Source organism: Pelecanus crispus, chromosome 8, assembly GCF_030463565.1.
Source record: "Pelecanus crispus isolate bPelCri1 chromosome 8, bPelCri1.pri, whole genome shotgun sequence".
Classification (NCBI taxonomy): domain Eukaryota; kingdom Metazoa; phylum Chordata; class Aves; order Pelecaniformes; family Pelecanidae; genus Pelecanus; species Pelecanus crispus.
This window is the reverse complement of record NC_134650.1, coordinates 32,786,125-32,809,916: the sequence shown is the minus strand read 5'-3', so window position 1 is coordinate 32,809,916 and position 23,792 is coordinate 32,786,125. Positions and strand designations below refer to the sequence as shown.

Sequence of the window (23,792 nt, the reverse complement as noted above, 5' to 3'; positions counted from 1 at the left end):
TCCTCCACCCCTGCCCATGGTCTGGTCAGGGTTCAAGGCAGATGCAACACGCAGCTTACACGCCACTGCCACTGGCAGTGCCAGGCTGAGCGTGGACCCCAGCACCCTGGCCCCGTGCCCACATTTCCAGTACGGGTGGGGAAAATTATGCAGCTCAGAACAGGATCCCCACACGGGGAGTTCCCCATCGCAGCACAGTGAATATACACCTAGTTTTAACTAGTCAGCGGGGGGATGCTGAGACAAAGGCATGTGCTTCACTACAGCACTACTAAAGCAGCTCTCAGAGTTGTGTGGAAACATCAGTTAACTCTTGGGATTCCCAAAACAGAACCTTTTCCTGAAGATAGAAACCTGCATCTTCCTTTTCATTTCTGAAGGCCTGCCCAGAAGTGATCAAGCTTGATTCCAAACCCAGTGTCAGGCAAAGAGCCTCCCTTTTCAGTATCTCCATTGGGAGAACCTGCTGCCTTGCTTTTAGCACGGAGAAGATGGCACAGGAGCTGTTACCAGAGCAGCTGATGTATGCTCCCACCCAGCTTTTCTTGCAAGGGCATGTCTGTGAGCCTGTACTGCAAGACACTTCTCCATTTCCCATCTTAAAAAGTTGCCTGTGAGTTCGGAGTATGCATACATTATGAATGAGAATAATGAATTGGTGATTTCATTAGCTAATTTTTCAGCCCATAAACATCTGTGGCGTGGCTTATGGAGAAATGATCAGGTAGAAAGCTAACACTTTTTCTAGAAATGGATTTTAGTACAATGATTTTGTTGCATAAACAGTGAGCTAAGAATTACCTAGATGAAAACAGAATTGTTCTCTCTGGAATTAAGAAAAGTTGTTCCTAGTTTTGTTATATTAGGGTTCATAAACTTACCACAAATCAAAATTTTGAGCCTAACCTCTTTCTGACTGTCCATGCAATGCTATTTCAGCAGAGTAACTGGCAGAATAAAAAAATGCCCCACATGGGACATTACTTCATTTCTTTGAGAAAGTTGAAACTTTTCTCAAGCTAGAACTTGCACCTGCTCTGGTGCTTCTTGCTGTAGAACGACCCTATCTCGGTTATGCCCAGTAGCCTTCCCTCACATGTGGTATGCCCCACTGTCTTGAAGGAGCTATGTATGTGCAACATGACTATCAACATCAGCAGGAAGCTAAATGTTGTTGAAAACGTCGTCTGCAGTGTCAACAAGCTGTGCCCTTGCACTTGTTAGTAAACTCACTATATAAATAATTTGGGCATCAACTACGCGTCCTTGAAAACATTTTTCCTGCAAAATATCGCTTACATGCTCCAAGCCCAGATACAGTACAATGACAACCAGTTGTGCTCTGGTTCAGCGCAGCGATTTTGAAAGGCTCTAACTGTGCATGTTCCTATGCCACAGTCTTGCAAAGCCTTGTACATCGTGGGAATGGGTAACCACATCATTTCAGCTGTCACAACTGCTAAACATCTTTCATGATGATTGTGATTCATTCAAGCAGGAGATACCATGAGAACTGCATCTCACTAACTTTCCAAACGTGTCCATGGTCCTTAAAATGACTTTCTCTGACTGGAGATATAACTTACCTCATTACCATATGATATGTTTAAAAAAAAAAAAAAAAAAGCCTGCTAATTAGCTCTGTTAGGCTGCATGATGGCAGTTTCAAGTGTCAGAAGTATGGCAGTTACATAGAGCTACAATACCTGTGGGCCTAGAAGTCCACGTGCTTGAAATATACAGTCTCCTACCAGGGTCCCCGAGGCCTGATCTAATATTTGCGCATTTGTATACAATCCAGAAAGCTATTTTCTTGTATTGAAACAAAGAAGCACAGAGATAGGGTCAAGGCAGTTATAGACCAGGTCCCCTACATTCTTGTTGACTTGAGTAAAAGTTAAAGAGTCTTATAAGCTAGCAACGCCTTTCCATGCCCAGATTCATGGTAGATGTTCTTACCTCACCTCAGCCTACCACGGGAGCCTGGGAGGTGCCATCCAGGAGCGAGCACACCACTAGACACAGGAGCATGGCTTTCGCTTTCTCCCAATCTTCCTTCCTCCTGCAGTGCCGAACGCTCTCTGCCGTCCGGTGAGCCATCACTTTGTGATTTACACGCATCAGCCGGCAGTGGTGATGCAGCGTGTACTGACAGACAGACAACCGCTGACGCTAAGCTCATGTATTCCCTTTATTGAACTGTACTAGTTATTGCAATCAGATTAAGTCACATTTATAAAGCAGACCATCCAGTTGCACTGAAACCGATTATATTCATTACATAGTTTTAATCACTGTCCGGTGAACTGGCAAATCCAATCAAAGCATTAGTCTTTAATTAAAAAATTAAAAAGAAATATTCAGACAATAGCCAAGCAATCACATCACAATGCACAGTTACCTAAAATTGCAATTAAAAAGCAGTTAACAAAAAAGAAAAAAATCACACCTAATCTTTAACTATCAATATAATACAAGAAGCAACAAAGGGCAACAGCATCAAAGCAGATTTATCTAACACTATAAATTCAGTCAGAAGCAGAAGCTCTAAAGTACACTAGCTGAAGCAGGACAATAAAAAATACTGAGCATGGAATACTTTTAATCTCTTCCATTAATATTCATTTCCAGCTGCTTATAATAGCAGCGCCTCATGGCCAAATCATTAGAGTTTTACATCTGGGTTGCAAATGACACTTTGATTGGATGTAATGTTCAAATGGTCCTCCCCACTGTGCCACCGTCAAGTCTTCTGCAGAGAGGTGTCCTGTAGTGCCAGTGGCTCACTGTGCGTGCTGGCTCAATGTGTGGTTCTGGAAAGACGAAAAAAGGAGACATGCATGAGGGGCAGAATAATAGAAAGCATGCCCATACCCTCCTACTCAGTACCATTTATGCAGAGCTCGACATAAAAGCTTCTCAATTATTACAAAACAAAATGCAATAAAGAAAAAGTACTCATAAGTAACAGCTGCCAATATGACACATTTGCTTTGTTCTGACAGATCTGTTAATGCTGGCATGAACTTAGAAAAAAAATGCTACAAGCCAAGTACAGCCATGAGGGTTTCTTTTTTTTTTTTTTCCTTTCAATACATATAAAGAAAGTGGTAACACTTCACGGGCAAAAACTGCCTTTAGGGATTCCCTTAACTGTAACAATTAAAAAAAAAAAAAAAGAAATCTGAATCGCAGGGGGAACCCTTGCCATATTTTACTCTTTTATTCTCACTAGTACCGGGTGCAGGCACTGGCAGCAAGAGACACCAGATTGTGACACACACTTCCAGTCCAAGAAATACTTCGGCAATAACAGCTGAACCGCCAGTTCAGGCAGCAGGGTAATATACCCAGCAGAAAAAAGGCTGGACGTGTAACCCAGAAGTTAAATCTCTTTAAAGAATAGACTTTGCTCTACACATTTCTTTCAGCAGTTTAGAGTCTTTTTTGTTCCCTTTTTTCCTTTTGGTAGATTTGTAATAGCCTCATGTCATCACAGTATCTCGCTTCAGAGGATGCTGACCTGTCTTGCCATTTTGTGCAGGAGCCAATAAATCGTGAAGCCAACCTTGGAAGCGTATTTTTACAGCAGTACCAATTCACCTACATTTTGTGTGCTGACTGAAACCCAGCCCTACCTATAAGCTCAGCTTTATTTGTGTGATTATTCAACTACTTGAGCAACTAGAGATGTGCTTCATGGCGAGCTTTTCTTAAGCTGGGTCTCCAGCATCCCCAAATATAAAAATTCGTTTCCATTATTTCAAGCCTAGGCAATTTTACTAGTTTTCATCTGCCTAATAACAGAGCCAGGCAAGTCCGCCAGCTTGAAGAATAAGTTTTTAAACACGAAATGAATTTTCAATCTAATTATTTATTTACAATGATGAAGCTTTAAAATAAAGCAAGATATTTTAACTTTTCATAAATCATCTGTCCTTCTACAATATCCACAGTTACATCTTGATCAGGGAAAAGAATGATCCTCCGCTTTATCCAGAGATGACATCTCCCTGATGAAAACCGTCTGTGGAAAGAGCTAACGGGCGGCCTGCAATGCGCGGGGCCAGGCGGGCAGGCAGCGGTGACCCCATTGGCAGGCAGGAGCATTTCTGGACTGTGCACTCCCAAAAAGTGACCACCAGGTGTCAGAAGCACTGCTGAGTTCCTAAATCATGGCCAAAGTTCTCTGCGATATTGTGGCGGGCGGGCTGCGAGGAAACTCCGCGCAGTGACAGTCAGGCTTTAACGTGCCAGAAGGTTACAGAGGCGGCAGAAGCATCATAGCTGCCGCGCACCTGGAAGGAGCCCTGGTGAAATTAAATACAATCGACTGACGAAATTGCAAAATAACTTGTTTAGCATAACACTAGCTGTCTGAACACACCCCAGTCTGTGACGCTGAATATTTCAGAATCAAAACCCAGAAGTACTGTGCAAAGACCCGAAAAGCTTATCGGGGGATAGAGCGTTATAGTCAGATAATAACAAGTGACTTGACAGTTGAAACTACTTTGCTTTTAGACAATTGAACATCGCCAAACATAAAATTCAACGGCTTTTTACTTTGCCATACACGGAAGTTTTCCTGGCCTTAAGAAGGAATGACCTTTGCAGTCCTGGATATTATTCTCAAGTCAAATAATGACTTTATGGAAGAGGATGGATGGAGCCCTACAAACAGAACGGCAGCACTGACAAAAAGCTTGTCCGCTAAACCTAACTGGGAAAGCATGAAAATGTGAAAGCATACACAGGCCACTCTGTGCTCAGACACACTCCTCGGCATTTTAACAATGGCCGCTTCTTGTGCACTTCATTACAGTTCTATTTTTAGGTCATCCTGAATATCAATAAAAAAAGCGAAAGGTTTACCATCTTCAAATCGAAAGAAAGGCTATTTGTGGTAGACAAATCCATACTTATTTAGGCAGTGTCATTTAAAAGATAATGCACAATCAGCACTAGATGCATGACGCACGGTCTACAGTCAGGGAACATGATTTCAAACCTGTGTGGCTGCTGCATTGATTACACCAGGCAGGTCAATAAAGGAATGGTATGTAGCTCTAAATCTGATAATGAAGTTTTCATTGTGAGCCCTCCCTCCTCAAACATAGGTTAATAATATGTTCTGAACACTCCTAATACAATGAATATACTGGGTTTGTGAGCAGAGTTAACACAAAGAAATAAACAGACTATACTCAAATCCTGCAGCCTTTCAGAGCTGGGTCAGGTAGGAGCTGAGAAACTAGCTGTGCCACAGGGCTATCAGTTAACAAAAATAAAATATACATTTTTCATATGCGAGTCTTGATTCTGTCTTAATATCTTGGGAATGCAGCTTTTATTCCCTTTGCATGCATTACTGGCAATCAATATGTTGACTAGTCCCCGGACCAAGCAGTTAATGACATTTTACACAGGACCTCACAAACATATCTGTAATGCCTACGGACACGACAGCCTGTGTGCACCAAATCCGCCCCCCGCCTTTCAGAGAGCAGATCGTGCACAAGCCATGTGCACAAATGCTGAAGTCCTGCACATCCAAGTGCTGGTGAACAACAGACCACCGGGTTTCTACACGTGCAAATAGTGCATAACTACCGTTGGTGGGTATTCAGAAGACCCACGAAAGCCTGTCTGTATCTTCTGCAACCAATGTAGGTTTCTCACCTATTAAAATGTATTTCAGGCCACAGAAACATGCTTTCCAAAAAAAGTCTGGCAACCTGTCTCCTATTACTAGCAACTGCCATGTCTTACCTTCTTGCTTCTACTCCCTCTGCCCTGTGCATGTGCAGCTTATTGGAATTGTGCTTTGCAGATGTCAGAAAGCATCTGAGACGTTCAGTGCTTACATCTCTTCTCTCACACATGTGGTTTTTTGCGTATTTGACCCATGCTTTATCAAATAACTTTATTAGGCACCTCTGTGTGTGCCCACAGACAGAAAATTCCCCTGGCTGACCAGACTTTCAGAGCAATTGAAAAATAAGTAACTCCTGGCATTGAGAATGCCCTGTGCCTTAGCAGAAACAGCTTTCAAGCTGATGCTACGCTGGGCTATTCCAGGCGGTGGAATGAAACCATAAAGGCCAGAAGGGAGTGAGCATTTTGAAACGTGTGATACGATGGGAATGCTTCTACCCAAGCAGCCTTAGGAAACTTCACCCACCTTTCCTGCAGCAGGGTGGGTTGGCAGGAAACAGCTCGGGCATCATTTTTCAACTCCAGAAGTTATAGTTAAAAAATAATCTTAATGGTGATTTCCAAAGGAAAATAGAGCAGCCACAAAAATGAAGCCTCTCCAGGCATGCTTGTGTGTGTGCCTGCACATGCCTACCTGCTCACAAGGCCATCCATACACGTATGCATTTGGGGGCTGGCAGGAGGCAGGACGTAATTTGGAAGCTGAACAGTAAAAATGGTTCTTCACAGCTCCTGTTAGGCCCCCTGGTTTACGCATGGCTCACAGCTGATACCCCACTGAATACATCATTCTGAGACATTATTGCAGCTGGAAAACTCTACAGCAGCACTAAGTCACCTGTCAAGATCAAGTAAGTCACAGCCTGTTTACAGGACAAGGCTGGAAAATTCCTTCTTTTCTTTTCTTAATAAACATGCAAAATGGATAGCAATTGCGTTAGCCACGTCAGTGGGAAAAATGCAACTACCCTGAGCCTCAGGGCTGTCACAGTGTTTAAGTGGGATTTTCTGCTGGCTGCACAATCCCCAAATGAACCATTTGCGGAAGTGTCTGCGACCAAGGAACTGGGCGACGGGTTTTGCAGGAAATAAAAAGATTTCAAAGAATGGTTGATTATTGTCTGTGTAGATACTGACTGCTCTCCAGATCTTCCCTGGGGACACCCCCTGCCTGCCCTCTGGATATGGATCAAGCCATTTGTGCAGGACACCTACAATGAATATTTCTCTGTTTTTCTACATGCATTGTTATGAAAACACTGGCATGACAATCTCCATTTTCAGAGCACTGTGTCAAGAAGGAAAGCATCAGGCTTGAAAGATGATCACTTACAGCAGTTCAAAGAACTCTTACAAGCTATATAAAGACCGAGAGAAAAAAACCCACACAAAAAAGCAGCACATGATGGAGCAAAGCTCCAAGCCAGGCAGTCAAGCTGGGAGTCTCCCACACTGCAACGACATTCACTGCCAACAAGTCACAGGTGTACTACACAGGAGCAGGTGAAAAAAATAAAATGCAACTGCGAGGGGTGTGATAATGGTTTGGGGCCATAATACATCCAGTCTATAGTGCCATTGTGCATCTGTTATGTATTTAGATACTTTGTACCAGCCGTTTAGAGGTATACGGTCTATGTGCGTGAGCATATACACCTAAAAGACCGTATGTTATTCAGGCGTTAAGAAATGGCACAAGAAGCCTGGTGATGCCCACCACCCTCCAGTGAAATTCAGAAGCCTTCCGCAGTGTTACGTAGAGATTGGGACTCTGATGAAAGGTTATAAAGCCTCTCTCTCCCCTTCCAAATCCCATTAAAATGAACAGAAACCATTCCTCAAATCATTTCAATAGGAATTATGGAGATAATAGATTCACGCGACAAACAGCCAACAGGAAACCTAGCTGGCGATTAGCCATTGGGTGGCCCGTGCGCATGAGCGCGCCAGGTGTCCGGGAGCGGAGGCACCCAGTACCCACTGCCCGCACATCGCTCCTCCAGAGCCGGCTGCTCAGCCCATGCCTCCCCGGCTGCCCCCACGGCTAGGTGCCTGGGGATGCCGGGGTTGCTGTGGCCCTGCAAAACCACCCGGACTGGAAACACCAACCCTAGACTGGAAACACCAATCCCAGGGGTGATGCATGAACGCAGCTGCCTGATCTTGCAACACGGAAGGTAATTCCTATTAATCCCTGTATTTTTCCCAACGTGCAGGGGGTCCACCAGACCCAGGCAAGAGCTCAGGTAGTTTCTCTCCCTACCTCTTCCCACCTCCCTGTCCAGGTTTCTGCCACCCCTTCGGGCACCGTCCGGCTCCAAGCCCAGGGATCGGGGTCTTGGCTGGGGACCCCTCAGGACTGTACCCCTCCCTCCTCATTCTCCTTTGCCCCTTACAGAGTGGGGCTGGGGGAACAAGAGAAGCGATCCCTCCATTGACTGTCAACACATGCAGCTTGCCAGACAAAAACTGAACCTCAGATTCAGGTGTTGACTTGAAGCAAAGGTTCAAGTCTCACATTTGAGCGTATATATAAAAAAAGACAAAACAAAACCTCCAAATTGCTACAAACAGAAGTTAGAGTGTCTAAATATTTACGAAATACCATCTGCAGCATTCTTTTTTCAAACAATGTTTTGCATCTTTTGAATTCAAACTGGTCCAAAAATCTCTCAGCCATTTTTCCTCATTATATATCCATAAACACACAAACACGTATGTGCACAGGTACTATTTCCCTCTAACAGCAATCCATAAAGATGATAATCTTTATGCCTTGACTTTATACAGGGATTACGTTAGGCAGAGGACACAAAACGACCCTTGCTTTAGCCATTGGAGATTATGCTCTCTACAGAAAGCTGTGAGCCTTAAATTGATGCTGCTCTAATCCTAAACTGGAGAGGCATTGAAGGGATGCCATGACCCAAAAGAGCAAGAAGAAAAAACCTAAATTAAAAAAAAAAAAAGAAAAAACACACTGAAGGGGGGGTGGGGGTGGGGCAAAGGGAGAGAGAGCAAGGAAGAAAAGGAGAGCAAGCTTGCTATACAGGATAAACCTATTTATTTTTATTTTTAATTTCTGGTTGCTACTTTCCCTTTGCTATCAGACTCTAAAGAAAAATCACCTTTGCACCCCCTTGCAGTTTGTATGTGCTTATTTTTAGAACTGTTTGACAATTATCCAAGGGTCTAAGACTAACAGATGGCCTGTCTTAAAGCCTCATATGTTCACTAGTTTGCACTTCTGACAAACAGTAAATGTACTCAAGAGTGTGCCATAAACAAGGCTGAATGAATACTCAGAACACAATTTAGTTAATACACTTCATTAAAACTGATAGTGGTAACCAATGTTTCCCATAAAACCAGGTGTTAATTCCCCTTCCAGTTGTTTCGGGTAACTCCTACCCAGTGACATTTATAGTTTTAGATCCTAGTTTTTCAGGAAATACAGTATTACTTCTTTCTTTTCCCCTGGTATTTCACCCACTACATAAAACGCTTCTAACAAGTGAACTCCAAGTTATCATGGTACTCAATAAAAAAAAATGTCAGGCAAGACAGGTTCACATGTCCCTTCTTTATTCGAAGAATCCCTTGAAATGGAGGTAGAGGTAAACGAAAGGTGGCACATCCTTTGTGAAAGGAAACAGCTGCCTGTGTTACTGCTTCCTTCATCTCTGAGCATCTGATAACTTGCCATGCGTCAGTCAGTCCCCACGTAAGCACGCTTTGAGATGGCACTTCAACAAATGCAGTTAGGAACCTGTCCTTTACAAGTTATTGAACCAAGAAAAAAAATAAAAATCACTTCCAGTGTCTAAGAAAATACGCCTGGAGGTTTCGTGTCAGCTGAAAAGCGAAGTTGCCTGTTTCCAATGAAAACATCTGCATCTGAGTTACTCTGATGCTTGCACATACTTGATTACTCTGGGGCCAAATGCACCTTCCACTGGTACTGGGACACAGAAATATTTGTCTGTGCCAGGACAGAGCTGGCCCTGGCACCCCTGGGATTTCCGTACCCGCTGGGGAGGTTGAGCAGCCCCCTCAGCGCCCGCTCACCTGGGGGACAGCCCGAGCCACCCCGGGGAACCTGCCTGGCTCCTCCGGTGACCGGGACCTGGCACTTCGGCTGGAGTCAATGGGAAGATTCAGAACTTGTAAAATATTTACGGGGAAAAAAAGCCACTCTGGACGTGACCGACTAAATGCTGTCTGCTTTTTTTTTTTTTTTTAATCTTTTTCTGTGGCTGGCACGTTTCTATGTTGAAATGCAACTGCCCAGGCGTTGGTCTGTAAAAGCCAGGCAGAGCCAGAAGCACTCCCCGCCCCGCCGCCTGCCTTTGTTCTGCACCCGGGGGCTGCGCGCTCTCTGCTGCCATGCTGCAGCGTCCCAACAATATACTGGCTCAGTTTCGTCTCTACACTTACACCGCTTCTGTTAATTTTAATGTATTCTTGAATTTTGATAGGCATTTCTGTGTTATTCCGGGTTTGAAAAATTACCTTTTAATGCAAATGCATTTCTTAGAGTTATTTTTCCCAGCACCAGCCTTTTCTCACACCAGCTAAGGATTTTTTAGATGATTTATGAATTTAATTTCTCTTCTAATTCAGGTTGTTTAGTCCTAATCAGACTTTGACAACTCACCTAACATGCTTTCCCCTTTCCACTTGAGACTAATAATTCTGCATCATCAGTCTTGTAGACCTGCCATCTCTTTCTATTCTTCTCTAAAAACTCAGAATAAACCAAGGTGAGCCTATTACAAGTGAACTCCAAATGCGAACCTAAGCCTGGCATAGCCTCTCATATTCAATTAAATGCCTCACCAAAAAGTCTATACGCTTCTTCCAAAAACACTGGGTAAAATGCTGAAGCACAAAAGCAAACTGAAGCCTTTGGGAAAATCTCCTTACCACGGCACTTTGGAAATAAAAAACACAGGAGAATACATTACTAAGAGATAACTGGAGTCTTCTGTTAGAGAAACTAGCCGTAAACACACCATGATTCACTGAGGCACCCAATGAAACCAGGGAGCTAATAATACCTGTCCTGAGGGACTGCACGCTCCTGAGAATTTCACTCAGAAATGCAAATTTATCATCGTCCTTGTGACTTGTAGTCTACAGTATGCCATGTGCAAGATCAAAATAAGCTGAGGGAAGAACCTTATGTTTCCTAAATGTAAAGGGAGAGGTACAAATTTAATTACTGTTGTCAGAAGTGCATAAAACCGGAATATTTTTAGAATTCCTCCACTCCTCCCTCAGCCCCACCGCTTCTCCCTGACTAGATCCCAGAGCTGCTGCTGATCCTGAGAGCAGAAAAGGGCTTGCAGGATCCCAGCACGCCACTCTGCTGGCAGCTCTTGGTGCTTTAACCTTGGCTTGGTCAGCCTGGGTTTTTCTGGGGAGCTGGTCCTGCAGGCACCCCAGGGCTCGGGGCCACGGCCACCCCCACAGACGTGGTCACCCACTTGGCGTGCAGCAGCGCACATGCCCTTTGCCCGACTTCAAAGTAACCCTCCAAAGCTGTCCTAATGAATGCAAACACCTCACTTCCAGTCTGTTTTGAAGTCTAAGCCACACACTAATTGGAGAAAACATCTACTGCCCACAGGTACATCCCTTTGCCTGTGCTACACCAAAGACTGCAATGCACACCCCAGTGCTGACCTGTTTTTATCTACGTATGGGTCCTACTCAGGGAAGCAATGTGTTTCAAAATCATTTGCACGAGGAAAACCATTTTCCAGGAATCCTTCTTAGGTATTCCTCTCAAAAACATGATTTGTTGATTTAATTGAAGCACATCTTGTTAATCCCTCCTTGATCTAAGGTAAATCACATTGCAGAAGCCAGTTAATTGTTCATTTCTGTGAGGGCCGGCATCATCATTATGGGACTCTTTGCGACTCTTCTATAAACACAAAATAATTTCCTGATTTGGTCTTTATTCTAGGACCGGGACAGCATCCTCTCACACTCTCTTTCTCAAAAAATACTTCAGGCAAAAGGGAAATGCTTTACATGGTACCTTTAGCAGTCACCAATCAAAATGCATAGACAAAGCTCCATTTGAGTGACCGTTTCCATGGGAATATAACCCAACAAAAGCCAGGAAACTCAAAGTTGAACCTACAACTGGCTCCTTAACTTGCCCTGCTGTTCTTCAGTATAGCAAGGGTCACTGAACACCATCTGATTTTTTTGTAGCTTTTTTTCCTGCACCAGTTAGGTATTCCTGGTGTTAAGGACCAGGCATAAAACAGTCTCAGCCTTAACTGTGAATTTTAATGCAAACATTAATGGGGGCACATCTCACGCTCTTCACTTAGGCAACATCCTCCACTGAATGATGGGAGCTGCAGCTGAACCAAGTTCCTCGGACCAAATAAGCAAGTGCAGGCAGCCGGACATCATGTGAGCCATGCCTACCCACAGCTAGGCTACAGCATATCACAGTCCTTTTATCGGTAATTCTTTTAAAAAGCAGCAACTAAAGTAAAATTCCCTCTAATGGAATACTGATCTGACAAATTGCATTGCCTTGTGTTATGGATACATTTTTCTTAGATGCAGGTAAATATTCCTGTCACGTGGCGCCCAGGCTGACAAAATGGCTGGTCAGTGACCTGTTGCCTTGGACGTAATGGCTGTTATTGCTGGTTTCTAATTTCAAAAGGGGCATAAAAATCCCCCAATGCAAGTCGCTCTGCTATAAAATAGCAAGGCCGCAGTTTATAGAAGTACTTCACATGCCTCCCCATTAGTGTACATGCCACCAGCAGATCAGAAATCTGCAGAGAGGATTGTGCTCAGCCCACTGCCCACTGCCTTGAGGAATTAACCCCACAGGAGCTAGTAGTGTGAAAGAACCAAGCAGGATTTGTTCCCATAAGTAAAAGAGGGGCCAAAATATCACCAACATGAGCCATCTCCTCCAAGACATCACAATACAAAATAGCTAGGCAACGTCGCCGTGCTGTGTGTGAAACAACTGTAACTGTTAAAAACCGTGATTTTCCAACCCGTGCTACCTCATTACAACAGTGTCACTGGCCTTAGGAAAATCTGACTTCTAAACAGCAAGATGCTACATTTTAAACAATCGTGATTTCATGCAAAGACTAAGAGCATGTGTCGGCCCCAAAGGAGGACGAATTTTTCAGAAGTAAATATGTTCTAAGCCTCCTCTCTGCTCCTTTTGGAGACAGTAATGTAATGCACCGATGACAGATACGCTATACGCAGTCAAAACTCAATGCCCATGGCAATTTATTCAGGTTTAACTGTGCAACAGAAGCAAATGAGGAGGCTCACTGGTCGGGCAGGGCTCTCCCCCAAGGCTGGCGCAGCACGGGCAGTGCTGTGGCTGTTTCTGTGTGGTGCAGAGCCGGAGCAATTTGGTTCTGCAGACATGCTCTGCACAGAGGTGACCTGGGGGTGCCCAAGCTGCCTGCCCAGGACATGGCACAGAAGACACACGAGACGGTCTGCAGAGAATGAGCTCAAGCACGGCTGAGTTGATAAGCTCGGGATGGCTGCTGCCAAATCTGGGCTGGCTCACGTGGAGTTGGGGTGACGGAGCCTCGCTGAACCCAAGCTGACCTGATACAAAGCTATGAGCTGTCTCTACACTGATCCCATCAGCATATACAGTCTTACCTCTAGTATCTAGATTTTTCCAACAAAGCCCCATCACCTCATTAAGGATGCACAGTTTAGTGTATTGCAAGTTATTCTATTAACGTGAACCGTGAAGAAAGAAGAGAGCGCTAACAATCCGTCCATTAGCATTTACTGCACAAGTTGGGTCACTGCATGTGCACGCCCAGCCCGTGCATCAAACATTCCCATCCCGTTTTCGTTTAATGTAAGCAGAAACTGCAAAAAAGGCACAGCCTGGAAACAAGCTGTATTCTAAATTATTTTACCTTTCTTCTTTTCCCCTCTGGTCAAAGGGAGATATAAAACTACTCTCAAAATACAATGTTAAAGCAGAGTATTAATTACACAATCATTAGTATATGACTGAATATACTTTGCTGAAAGCAACTTCAGAAAGAGCGACCAGCAAGGCTGCTCCAGGGCTGCTTTCAGGTCCCTGAAAAGTAGGCTGAGCTGAAAATACCGACAACCTTCCCGACAAAAGCACGGAGATGCAGGCAATGACAGCCCTATACACAAGCCCAGCTACAGAAAGGAAAGTTACTGACTGACTTTCTAACTATTCCTTCTCCTTTTGTTCTTATCAGGCCCCATTTTCTCCTGACAACTCACCATGCTTGCTCCATGTATCTGACCTCACAGAGCAATGAGAACAGGTAAGGCAGTGCAGAGTTAGCAGGAGTCTCTCTCTCATGCTCTTTGAAATCACCCTGGGAAAACGGGCCCTCAGGGTAGGGCCGCAGGGCAGGACCCCCGTCCTCAGCTCGCTCCAGCAGCCAGGGCTAGAACTGCTGCTCCCGCTGCCTTTCACTGGCCGTTGAGATAAACCCTAGGATTACACCCTAAATCTCTTACTCAGCAAATCAGAAGTATACATAAGGCCTTTTAAATTTCTGCATGAAACTATTTTTCAAATTCCTTCTAACAGTAAAAGTGATGGGGGCTCCGCCAGCACCTCAGCAGTAGGCAACAGCAGTACAGTATCACTCCAGGATTTCCTGTCTGGAATTTAGGCTTCACGTCTGAAATACAACACATACACATTTGTACGACTGAGGAAACACAAGACGCTTGCCATACATTTATTATCTTCCTGGGGAAATGATATAGAGGACAAAAGAGACTATATTTACTCCCTCCCCAGCTGCTTTTACAATCTAATAATTTATTTCTCCTGGACATAAATTTCAGATTTAAACGAAATCCCCGAAACCTAAAGATGCCACATGGTAGAGGCTAGGGCAGTATTTCTTTCTATTTTGGAGATGGAGTGCTTAATGCATTGCTCTGTTAACCAGTAGCCTTAAATTTCAAGGGGAAAAAAGAGACAAGCAATTAGACTGTGGCAAACCCTAGATGCAAATGCAGGCGACTGTGATTGCTACCTTCAGACACACAGTTAAAAATACCTGGTTATTGAAAATTATTTTCTCATTCCATGGGGGTTTATCTAGGTTTAGGCTGAGATGTTTATTTTTTCTGCAGCAGCCATACTAGGGGATTCTTTTACAACATTTTCCTTACACAGTAGCTATATATCATTCACTTTTCTGAAAACCAAGGTGCTTTCTATGATGTAAGAAATCTCTGCAATTAGAAATAACCATATTCTCTTTCAGAAAAATAAAACAAATAAAATACATCTCCAAACAGTTCCAGTCAGCAGCTAAGATAGCAGTGCTCTTAAGGCAAATGTAAAAATCCAGGGTATAAATTCATGTTAACTGTTACAAATATATCCATCTGTTCACAGACTAACTAGTGACTGAAACTGATGAATCCACTGAAACGTAATTTTCGAGCCCACTAGCGTCTGTTCTCTTCTAGTAATACAGTAAATGCTTTTCAATAACTGTGCTGCTTTTGAATGCCAATTTCCATTTAAGTAGGTTTGGGTTCTCTCTTAAAAAAAAAAAGAAAAAAAATTAAAATAGCAAATACCTTTTCTTTCCAAAGATCAAACTAAGCTTTTAAAGAACAAGCAACATTTCAGCAAGGCAGAGAGGACAAAACTCCAATCAGATAAATGGGCTGTGTAATGATTGAGAACCTTGACTGCCTCAGGTTTTCTGAACCGGCTGTAGGATAGAATTTGGCACAAACAGTCTGATGTTGAAGCTTATATCTCTTTTACTGCAGACAAGAAATTCACTAAAATATATAAATAATGAATGTGGCTGGGGATCTCTGCTGGTACTACTGCTGGTTCTGCAAGATGCAGGAGCAGAAACATACACTGCTCCATGTTTCTGTTATTAGTGAATCCTTGTTCTCCAACAATAAACACAGAATATTTTATCTGAAATGGCTTCTACAGCACATACAATATAAGTTTCAGCTCTCTAAAAGTGCCAGCAAATTGCAGAAAGATAAGTTACAAAGACGTACCTAATTTGCTGTGATGAATTGTGTGCATGCTTCAGTGATCAAAACTGCAGCTGAGACCTATTATATTTAATGATCTAGACATTTCTTGTGAAAACACTCAGGCATATACTGTTATGTCTGGACAAGCATCCCCATTTTGCTCTAGCAGCAAGCAAATGAAGAGACTGAACTTTTAAAAGGATGCTGTCCACCACCCTCGATGAGCTCTTTAAAACAGAGGCTGATCAAGCTCCACTATTTCCTTAAATAATGCTTATGCTCTGCCCTTTCCAGTGCAGCATCCCTCTTCCTGTGAAAACTGAAGTCAGTTCCTTTGTATGCTAGCGACACTTACAGGAGGAAGTGGAGCTAATCCGTGCTCAGACCCCAAACCACGTTCCACAGCAGCTACTACACAGCTACTACAGCAGAAGTAAGTCAAAGGGGCTGTATTAGAGATCTCTTCCCAGCAGCAAAGAAAAGTTGTGACAAGACTTTTTGGAGAGAAAACAACACACACACACAAAAAAATATTTGCCTACATATTACAAGAATGTTCTGTTTCTAGTTTAAGGACTATGTCCTGCTTAGAAAGGCATGTGCTACCAAGCCTGGTAGGGCCAAGCAGTGGTGTCTGGATCTCCTGCCCTGGATCTGCATCCCTGCACAGCCAGCTGTGCCGATGGCCCCGCTTGCAGACCTACAGCTTACAGCCCCTTTGCTCTGCGGCTCTATGTAGAGCAGCAGGAAAAGGGGCTTCTTACCACCTTTCTATGGGGACAGGAATTTCACCTTGTGAAGATATGAAGGACTTCTGAATAAAAGCTCTGATGCTTCAAGGGCTTTACATCTGGCTCCTCCAAAATTTTCCTGCATGGATCTGGGTATATTGTTCAACCTCTGCCTTTCCAAATTTGTAAAACAGGAAAAAACAACCTAAGAAAAAGTGTTGGTAAGCTTAATTCATTCACGGTTATAAAAAACAGAGATCTGCAGAGAGAAGCCACACAAAATATTCTTGCTACCACACATTCAAGAGCTCATTTGCACCCTCCCTGGTCAGTTTGAACCTCTTTCTATCATTCATTGTTCAGCAAAACAGAGCAAAACACAGACGTGTGCGTTTGACTCCAGAAATAAGGATTCAAAGTGCTATTTCATTCACCTGAAGAGCTGCTAAATACTATCACAGTGGTAATTTGTGATAGTGTGGTAAAGAATGAATAAAAGGTATTTGTTAATTGTTGACATAACAAAATTAATTTTCCATTCCTAAATTTTTTCTCATCTCTCCTGTGAGCTCTGATGCAATGTTACTGACTGGCACTGCTGAAATGCCAACTTGCATTTCTCATCCTTAATTTCTCTCTAAATGTCATTAGTAATTGTTATTGCCAGACCAGAGAGTGCAATCTGGCCTTTCCGAAAGAAAATCCCTTTCTCATTTCTTCTCCTGTGCTTCCTCCTTTTGGTCAAGGATGGATGTTTAACACAGCCTGTGTGCTCTGCTTCCAAGAAGATGGGAATGCGCTAATATATCTGGAAGTGAAACGTTCCTGCTGTATTTATTTACGCATAGTATGCTTGGATCTTTATGAGTACCAAATTATATATTCAGAAAGGTCCTTAAAGCACATCTTTCAAGAACACTAAGTCTTAACCAAATAAACCTAACAAGCAGGGGAAGGAAACACCCTTTAATCTGTGCATATGGCCTCCTCTCTTGATGCTTCCATAAATTACTCTCTTTGGTGGGCAACAATGTTGTCAAATGTAAAAGCATATTATATGATTTTTTCCCTCTTTCTGTCACATAGAAAACAAACCTCTTCAGTGAGATGTGTAAGCTGGCGTAGCTTTGGTTTGGATTAACGTTATCACCCTCATTTAGACACGCAAGTAGAAATGGTTTCTGCCACTAAGACGGGAGGTGAGCTTAGACATGTGTGCGCAAAGGAAAACCTGCAAGTGTAAAAGGTTGGCTCTTTGCACATCTTACAGATTGTGCCAGCAATTTGTATAGTTATGCGCAGCTCCTACAAAATTTGGTCTCTGGTACTTAGAAGCAAGTAGTACCTTGGCACTTCGAGTCGGTTTTAGGAGGGACTCTGTGTGTCATGACAGGCCTTTAACTGGGCTCCCCATAATCAGCACATCTTACATTTGTGTATCTGCATTGTGTTTTGTAATGTATATAAAGTAATTAGTTCAAAGCTAGGCTGCTTTTCCATATCCATTAACTAAAGGCATCTTATCTCAGAATAAATAGACATTTGGACACTTCCAGCCAGGAACTGTGCTCTCAGTAAACACAATTGATGCATATACATTGTCTCTTGGCGGCTTACACTCCTGCCCATCTGTTGGGATGGCATGGTGCCTACGCAAAAGTTGGTTGGACCCTTGCCCTAGGGCATAGATGACAGGCAACAACGGGTTTAGCTGGGCAGCCTGAGCACCGGATCCAAGTGCCATCTCTGCTGTAGGAAGCCCCTTCTGTGTGCCAGCGCTGCCACATTGGAACGACATGCCTCCTTACACTTGATCACACATGTTGACACTTGGGTGCGCTTAAGTGCATTAATGACTGAAATGATGCCTTTCACCTGGCTCCCTTCTTTTTTTCCCCCTGCTCTGCATCGCTGCTGGGTTTTCTCCACATGTTAATGTGAAGTTGCGTATACTTTGTTAGCCAGGGCCAGCCACAGAACGGCGTTAATGGTGTAAGAAATGAAGAAGGGTTTTTGTTACAGGACATGCTACTCCAGTATCAGACATTTCCAAGCTTCATCTCAAGTGAGTCTTTGCAGACTTGAGAGATCTTTCTGCGTCTCACTGAAGAGACCTCAGGGATGATAAAGATGCAGCAATCATCTTTCCAAATGAAAAACTGCTGCACCTTGTCACGACGTCAAACACAAGGCAATTCAAGATTTCTGCACCATCCTCTGTTTCAACAGAATTGGCCACACGAAGAGGCCATGAGGTCTGGATTACATGGCTGTTCCAGCAGCATCCCCAGCCCCAGACGCAGAAAACACCACCTCATTTTATGCCAGCGAAGAAGGTGCCAACAGATCACACAGAGGTGCATAAGCATGAACAGTCCTTGCTCTTACACATAGCATTAACCTCTGTGGATGTCAGGCCCAGGAAACCTCCAGCATCACCCACACAGAACCTCAACCGCAGCTGCTGCAGAAACCAGTGACAGCCTCTCATACTCTGTGATGGCGTTTCTTAGCTTTGGTCCTTATGAAAGCCTGTTCCTAACCTGAGATTTTTAAACAGCCATATATTCCCCCTCCACTGAATTTGAACATATGTATTGAAAACCAGAAACCTAACAGGTAAAACTCTTCCCTACTGTGACAGCAGATCAGGGATAAAACTTGTGGTTTTGCAGTCCATAAAGAACGTTCAGGCAGACAGACTCAACATGATGGGTATGTGCCTACAGCACTTTTAATTTTTAATTATTGTTAGTTATAATTATGTGACTGCGTCTGAATGAAATCCAGCAATATGGCTGGAATAGATTTTGGTATTCTTGTAATTTATTAGCTTTGTAACTACTAATAATTAAAATTTAACAATACTCAAAGCACCATAGCAACATTTTTTAAGAAACACTAGCCAAATCTGCTAGGATAACTGACTAGGTAATTTTCAGGATTTTAAAGGAGGACTAACATAAAAAAAAGAAAAAAAAAAAAGAGGAAAGAAATAACAGACTCTTAAGAGCCTATCAACAACCAAAATGCAAAGATATACATTCTGTTCAAAAGAAAAAATAGATTTTACTTGCAGAAAATTAATTCTACACATAGTTTTGTGTGTGCTTCATATGAAACTTAGAAAGAGCTTGTGGTTTTTTTGCACCAAGAAGCTCCTGGTGTTTAACATCTAAGTCACACATAAGTTCTGAAATACAGCAAAAGTTACATTAAGCGAAAGTACTGCCTTCAGACAGAGCCACATTTCAGGTCCCATTTGTCCTGCCATCCACACACTCCCCCCAGGGAAAAATATTTTCTGCAACTTCATCAAAATACCATAGATTTGCTTTTCTCTCACTGATTGTATGGACACTGGAGCCCAGAAGCACTGAGATATTTCAGAGTGTTGCAAGTACATAGGGCTGTTTGGAAGAAAAATTTTACTCCTATTTAAGTAAGCTTTCTTGTAGCCCCAGGAAGTAGGTAAAGCCCATTTTTCAAGTAGGAGCTGGAGACATTAACCACTAAAAGATTTTGAATAGCTTGGTACAGACCCAAAATTGCTTAAGTCTTTCTTCAGTGCTCTGACCATTGGTGGTAAACTGAGCCCTTAGATGTAGCCCCGCAGACTGGCTAGGGGGTCACATACAAGCCAAGAGGCTCCTGTTCTCCCCACGTGCTTCAGGGGACACTGTTGCACCCAAATGGCCCCAAGGACCACTGGCATGAGCACTTGGAGACGTTGCTCTGCATTGCCCCACTCCCAGGGAAGCCACCACAGGTACAGAGCAGCATCTTAACGTCCCCCATCGGGCCACATCAGACTACGTGTGGCTTGCTGCGGTGCCCCGCTCGCCTGGGCAGGATGCAGCCCTCTATAGAAGACACATCTAATGTCAAGCTGACATTAAAAGCAGACTTAAAAAAAGAAAACCTGCTTAGGGCTTGATCTGCTGTAATCAGCGGAAAGAATCCCAAGGACTTTGATGTGGACCAAATCAAGCCCCTGGAGGACGTTCATGGTAAATCATTATTAATATAATGAGTGCAATTTCTGTGCAGCAGCTCATGTCTGTTTATGGATATATGAAAATTGCCAGCTTTTCACATAAAATGAAATGAGGAGGGAGACAGACCACAGTGTTAGCCAATGAGCCATAGTAGCCACTCTCCTTTCGATATGTGTACGTTTAAAGAAACTGGGCACTTAAAATGACAGCAAATTCCTCCGGTGAATCTCCCTTAATTTAGTGGTTTGACATATCTCCAAATCTGAACAGGAAAGAAAGCCCTTTATTCATAGCAGGCAATAAAACACCTGAACACCTGTGCTAGGAAAGACCTGGCAGGTACCCTGCTCCCTTGGTACCTGGATTATTTGCGCATTGTTTATTATATCCCTTGCCTTAGTTTTCTTCAATTGTAATCATTTAGGAGGGAACGGTATGATTAACGGTACACAAGCAAGCAGCAGGAATTAATCCTTTAAATACAAATACTTCACTGGTTATGTGATGGCTCCTTGGAAAAAGCAGTGTGGCAAGAGTACCTATGAAAATCTTCCTTAGGTTTCCTCTGAAAATCACTGCTCAGTCGCAATTTGCTTAATGTAATTCTCAATGCAAGCAATTGAGGAGGTGCATTTCCCAGCTGTGAATAACACCACAAATATAACTCCCAGCACCCATTATGCGTCATAATTTCTGACCCATCTTCAGTATTGGCAGGGCTCCCTCCTAGGTTTTAACTAGTAAAGACCAAAATTCCAGTTGTCAAAGAGGTAGCTCACCTCCCACATCTGCGTGCCCTGGGTGCCACTGTGGCTCCAGCTGCCTGTGAGAAGCGGGCACGCCAGCAGCTCCGGACACAGGTCCTAGAGATGGGGCTCTGTTTGAAAGGGTCCCTTCTGCCCTACGCGTGAGGAACACCCCAACCCTACAGCCCTTGTTTCAGTAAGCATGTTTCAGTAGGGGAAATGACATGCCATAGCCTTGGTATTCTATACATTAGCTATAAATTTACTTTTTTCCAGGAGATTTTCATTGTATTTGTAGCTGTCAGTCTTAAAACTGAGGATGTGAAAAACACGGAGCTGCCAGCCTTTCCTCTTCTGCCCTAAGGGTACGTGGGGTTATCATGCATACCGTTTCCTTTGTGTTTCATACTTAACATAACCATGTTTTCTTTCCTTATTTCCAATGAGATAATGTAAGCAGTTAAATAACAGTCTGTTTTCTTTTCTTCTAGCAATATGATCAAGGTAACCTCACTGACTCATCGCTCGAGATTCACACCCAAATTTCCACCATTTATAAAATGAGCTCAGTTCCTCGGACCTTTTGTAAGCCTTGGTTTTACGGCTCCATCAGATGGTGTAAATTTCAAAGCATAAACTTATATTAAAATACAACTACCAGTTCAGAAGTGAAAAGAGGGTTTGATTGCTTCCAGATACTGCAAAAGCAGTATTTGCATCAAGCCCTAAAAGTACATTTACAGTGGCAACGTTTCTCGTCACATGGCACACATGTGCCCATCTGGGCTTAGTTGATGTTTACCCTAACTGTTTAAAGAAATGTTCATAAATCAGCATGACTAATTCATGCCACTCCGTGACATCTCTAAAAGTTACCTTTTCCCTGCACTGCCTGCCATTTTCCCCACCCTCCTTGTTTTTCTTGCTTTTCTGTAAGCACCCGACTCTGAATTTCTTCTTGAAATAGTTGAATACTCAATTTTTTAAAAAGTATTTTCAGTGGTTTCACTTAGGAATACAAAGAAGTAAAACAAAGCATAGGTTCAGATTTTGACACGTTATATTACACCAGTAGGAAAGCAAGATCTGAACTGAAAAGTCAAATTCATCAAGCAGAACCCCTTGATGGATGGTGATTTGCTCACATAAGAACAATTACACAGTTAAGAGACTGGAAGGTTTATGCAGATTTAACCCTAACCAGCAGCTGAACAACTCGTTCACTAATATAATACTAAATCTTCATTACTCAACAAAAAAATAACCAACAGTTGAGAAGTTTAGAGCAGGCAGCTTACACATCAGAAACTGGTGAGATAATTGTGCCAAGGCAGACTGGTTCAAAAGTCCTGAGCATTTCTAACTCATTTATTCATACATTTTGTGTCCTCTTTGGCTCAGGTATTTGAATTAGTAAAATCCCTGGCATCAAGTAAACATACATTTCTGAATCACTGCTGAAAAAAAGACTAAAACTGTGCAGCTAAGTATTGAATTTTCATTCAGCCAACACCATTCAAAACTACTCGTGTAATTATTACAAGCACAGAAATTTTAAATGCACACAAATCCTGCATAAAAACTGGAAAATTACAATCATAATTTATCTGATTAAAGCTGCTATTTGCAGCAATTTTGCAATGCACAACACTTCAGAATTGAAAGACTACATAATTAAAACTGTTAATTGCAAAAAACGGGCCGCTGTTAAGACTATAATTTAACAAGGTTCTCTTTAGTTGACCATCTGATTTTAAAGGTTAATGCAGTGACCTAGGAAGCCAGTGCACCCATTTTAATTGTGCTGGCATTTTGACCAAACACCACTTTAAAGGAAAAATGGGAGGAAAAATCCGAGCCAGCTTCGCAAAGCCACTGTTGCCTTCATAAAACCTTCATAGCGAGAACACAGAAACCCAAAATCTGCTGACTTTATTAAAATATTAACAAGGTATAGTTAAAACTTTTGTACACTTATGCAAATCAGGTTGCTAGAACAAGGGAAAGAGGAGATTCCCCTGGGAGAAAAAAAAAAAAAAATCAACAAAGTGAAAAGATCAACCATCCTTCCACAGCATGACAGCACGACACAAGAGGCAGCAGCTTGGGAATTCAGCAAGCTAAATAAAAACCCTCCAAAGTTTAAGGAAATCATGGTTTATAAAGCTAATAGATTTAAATGAGGCATACGGTACCATTCTATAAAAAGACCGCGTTTGCCAGGGGACATTAGCAGTATTTTGGTGGCCATACTACACAGGTAAGATATGCCTGAGCAAGGCGGCCAGGGCGGGCACCTCCCTGCAAGCTCTTTGGAAGGGCAAGCTCCAGTGGTCCGTTCCCTGCGAGGTATCAGGCACATGCACCATGGAGCCTGCAGCATCTACGTGGGCTTAGCACCAAAGGTATCAGCGCGATTTAAACCCCAGCCTCACTAGCATGGCTCCAAGGTGGACCCCGGGGTCAGGGCCCCAAGAGGAGCTGCAGCAGCATGCCTAGGTCAGGGTCGGGCCCCTCCAAAAGGCTTGCTGCACCCAGGAACGGGTGCA

General features: G+C 43.1%; 1 protein-coding gene across 1 annotated transcript in view; it reads right to left on the bottom strand.

Annotated features, from left to right (window-relative positions):
• Nucleotides 1–23,792, bottom strand: part of ZNF423 (zinc finger protein 423) — a 182,744-nt gene that overhangs the window by 15,041 nt on the left and 143,911 nt on the right. The window lies entirely within an intron of this gene.